General features: G+C 32.6%; 1 pseudogene across 1 annotated transcript; it reads left to right on the forward strand.

Moving 5' to 3' along the window:
* Positions 1–864: 864 nt before the first annotated feature.
* Positions 865–3,885, forward strand: LOC144567505 (uncharacterized; annotated as a pseudogene). The gene is made up of 5 exons (XR_013515429.1): positions 865–1,026; positions 2,013–2,039; positions 2,130–2,192; positions 3,626–3,756; positions 3,791–3,885. The product of XR_013515429.1 is annotated as an uncharacterized LOC144567505 (transcript).
* Positions 3,886–4,456: the final 571 nt, after the last annotated feature.

Raw genomic sequence — 4,456 nt, forward strand, 5'->3', positions numbered from 1 at the left:
AAAATAGGGATCTTCACTGTTAGAAGTGCATACAGGGCCATCAAGAATGATCCACACACATTGATGAATGCCTACAAAATTTGGAAACTGATAGCTCCGCCGAGAATAAAGGTCTTCGGCTGGTTATTGATAAACAACAAACTATTCACTATCGACAACTTGAGAAAAAGAGAATGGCCGATAACAAACATGTGCCTTATGTGCCGACGCGATGCTAAATCCGCTAGGCATATGGTGGAAGAGTGCTCCTTTGTGGATGACATGTACCGATGCATGGATATTGACCTACAAATGAGGCTTCAGCTAATAAAGGCAATCACAGGAGGGGAGTTCAACAAACAAGCTAGAGGAACACTGATAATTGCAATGTTCGTCATATGGAGGGAAAAATGCTCAAGGACCTTTAGAGAATCCGCAAAAACACCAATAGACCTAACGCGATGAACAACCGGGAGAAGAGTGAACCAACTATTTATCTATTAGAAAATTTTAAGTCTTTATTTATTTCTATATCAATTAGCTTGCTCCTTTTCTTCTTTATTTCATTCTTACTTTGCATTATTTCTTGTCTAAGCTCAATTGTTCTTGAACAACTTGTTTTTCTTCTTTTGCATATTTAGTTGTAATTCTATTGTAATCGCGATTATCAATTAAATATAGACGTGACTCTTATTTTTCCTAAAAAAAATATCGAGTCTAAACTCCGAACCGCCCAATTTATCTTGACATGAATATTAAAGGTTCCGTGTATTCCCCATGGCGAAGTAGGCTTTCTACATGACAGCTACGTAGGCCCACTTATCAGTGAGAAGGTGGGGTAAACAAGAAGGTTCTATCATCCAGTAAACCCTTTCTGGCTTTCTACCAAATTGTCCTTGCCTTCATCGACCAAACTGGGGTTTAGAAGAGAGGTGCTGTTACCACCAGACAAGGAGATTTATTAGAGGAGAAAATACAGAGAGAGACGAAATTTGAGCTACAGTCATGGCGTCAACCAAGGTCCAGCGGATTATGGCCCAGCCCATCGTATGTTTCTCTTCTTCCTCTTGTCTCCTAACCTAAACCCTGAACCCAGCCCATTGTATATTTAAAAATGATTTAATCTTAATAAGTGCACCTTTCAGTTTGTCTCCAGGATGGATATAGGTTTTTCAACAGATTTGACCAATCAGATGTATTTTTTAGGGGCCGTACCAATAGATTTTGAGGTAAAATCATAAACAAGATGATCCTTATTTTATTTGTTTTTTTGTTGGTATTTTTTTCATTTTGAAGTTTGAACCGAGGTTTATTGCAATGGTCAAGTTTATAAAGTTGAACATGTACATGTAGAAAAATAGAAGCAATTTTTTGTGCTATGAGGGTCAAGCTACAGTGTTTGATATTAGTCAATGTCAAAAAGGGAGGGTTGAAATGCTTTTGTGCCTCCAGCCCTCCATCATGGCTCCATTTTCAAAAAAATAAATAACTCAAAATTTAAATTATAAATGTCAAAATAAAACCGTTAGATGTGATCTATGTTATTTTCTCTATATGTTCATAAAATATTATCACATTTCAATTTTGTTTTTATCTGAATTAATAAGTTGAAAAATCAACGTTTAGAAATTATCCACATTAGTACATTTTTTTACAATCTCTTGATGACAACCAAAACAAAGTTGAAATGTCGTAATATTTTACATATGCATAGATAAAATGATGTAGATCATATCAAACTATTTTATTTTGACTTTTAAGTTCCAAATTTTTAGTTATTAAAGTTTTTAAAAATGGAGGCATGATGGAGGTACCAAAAATGAAGACATTTGAACCCTCCTCATGTCAAAATGGCATTAGAAGACAAATTATGAATATTGTTTGTGTTGTACTCAATTTCGAATGGTATGATTTACGGATTGCATTTATACACTTTGGATTCAAGTGACACTGACCCAATCTAGACCAGTTTATAAATTGTTTTAGACAAATCTCTTTTTAACTGGCAACTAACAGTTCTTTTGTGGTTGCAGAATCTTATCTTTAGGTTTCTCTAGAGTGTAAGTTTCTAAGCTGAACTATTTGTTTAGCAATACGTTCTTGGCTTATCTTGTATGTTCTTAATATTTATTTTATTGCAATCTTTGCAGAAAGCTCAGATTCAGATCTGGCTATTTGAACATAAAGATTTGAGGATTGAAGGAAGAATTATTGTAGGTTTCTCCCGAAATTTTTAAAAATACTATAATACAAAAAAAGGATAAACCAAATAACCACGATTTTGTAAAAATTCGATTTTTGACATGGCTGCATCTACGCGGAGCGACCACCATAAATGGTGGCCGCATCTAGGCAAAGCGGCCTCGAATTGGGGTCCGCTTCTAGGGGATGCGGCCACCCAGGTTTTTTTTTTTCATAAATGTTATATTTTTTTATTTGTTTTGATTTGTTTGTTGTTTTTTTTTTTCAAAATAGTTGTAATTGTGTTGTTTTTTTATGTCTGTTATTTTGAAAATATTTTACGTTTGTCGGAAGAAATATTATGGTCGAAATGTCATTCGTTTGAGAATGCTAACAGATTACAATTCGTGCAACATATATAGACATTGTTTTTTGTACATATGCAATCCCATGTGATCCATATAACATATGCTCCTCAAGATCCAATACAATATTTGTATAAAAGTTATGTCTTTACCACTTAATAATTATGTGATCAAGTTTTGGTCTAATTTTCATAAAAGTTGGGCTCATGTTGTCAAAACGCTTGGTTATGATCTAGTTTGGACAAGAATTTAATACAACTTAGTTGTATTAGATCCAACATATCAAAAAAGGAGTTGTCATGTGAATAATGACATGATGTCTCTTGGTTAAAGGTCTCTAACATATTGCATCTCCAATAAAAAATATATTTGAACAACATATATGTGCATACATAATAGAGAATAAAGATTTTCCTTTAAAATTTTCGTCAAAAAAGTATAAGAAAACATTTATACATAAAAATTAGTTGAATTTGTTTAGTTTTTATACGAACCACTAAAAATCAATTTCGTCAAAAAAAATTTATTGCATCTTATATGAATTTACGATTGCTCTGATACACAACTACAACTACAATTATTTTCAAAAACAAAAAATCAAAACAACAAAAAAATATGCTAATTCTGAAAAAAAAAAGAAACTGGGGGCCGCTTCCCCTAGATGCTGCCCGCATTCTGGGTCCGCTTTGCCTAGATATGGCCGTGTCAAAAGTTGAATTTCCACAAAATTGTAATTATTTGGTTTATCTTTTTTTGGATTATGTTGGATTATGGTATATTTAAAAATTTCGGATGTTTCTCTCTTATCTACTCCATTCTCCTTGGTTATTATTTGTACTTTGTTTCTGCTCTTAAGTATCAATGACCAATAATGTAGTTTTGCACTTTCGGCAAATCATTAGAAGTCTTTGTTGTTTTTGACCCATTTGGCCAGTGATTTTTTGGCCTTAAATATTCTTTTGTTTTATGCTTTCGAAATTATATTTTCTTATTGCGGTTTGATTGACATTAGTGTACTGTATATAGGATTTATGTTATCTATTTTAGTTCGTTTCAAAATAATCTTTAGCTGTTCTAACGGAAACCCTCATGTTTTGTAGGATTTTGATGAGTACATGAACTTGGTACTTATTGATGATGCTGATGAAATTAATGTGAAGAAACAGACCAGGAAATCTTTGGATTAGTCACTTGTTTGCTTCTACTGTATTAGTATGCATCAATATAGTTAGTAATGTCAGATTATTATGGAAAGATAAATTTAGTTAATTCTAGTTTTCTATAAGATCAAAGATCTAGATACTGCTACCAAACAATTCTCTAATTGTTATCCTTTGAAAAGTTCGTTTGTGTTGTCTATAGAGCTATGGTCACTTGTTCGAATGTATATGGAAAAAATAATTTTGCAATAGAAGACTATTTTTAAACTTTATAGCTATCCAAATTATGCAAGATAAATTTAAAACATTATACTCATACAAGTTGTCGACTTTAATGATTTCTCAGCTATTCTCAACTAGTCATTCTCACTTTACTAATACTACTGGTAGTACTTCGGCTATTAGTTTTTTTTTTTCTCTGTTTTTAATTTTTCTAATGTAATTGAGTTTGGACATATTACATGCAGGAATGATACTATTAAAGGGTGACAATATGTGATGATGAAGACGTAAGTTCGACATTAATTTTTAATACTATGCAATTGATGGATAGTATAAGGGCGGGATACGAGGGAACTATGTATTGTTGTTTCGGTTCAGCTTTTCTCCAATCATACGTTCTATAGAGTTTATTGGATAGTGACAAAATGATTCGTGTCGATATTGGATGGGTCCAGATTGAAATTCTAGGTCATTTAAGCTTTGAATTTGGTAGTTTTGACAGCCATGTATTAGAAATAATCTAGATCATAGGATCTCATATGGATGGCA

Source organism: Carex rostrata, chromosome 16 (genome assembly GCF_964058835.1).
Source record: "Carex rostrata chromosome 16, lpCarRost1.2, whole genome shotgun sequence".
In the NCBI taxonomy this organism is placed as follows: domain Eukaryota; kingdom Viridiplantae; phylum Streptophyta; class Magnoliopsida; order Poales; family Cyperaceae; genus Carex; species Carex rostrata.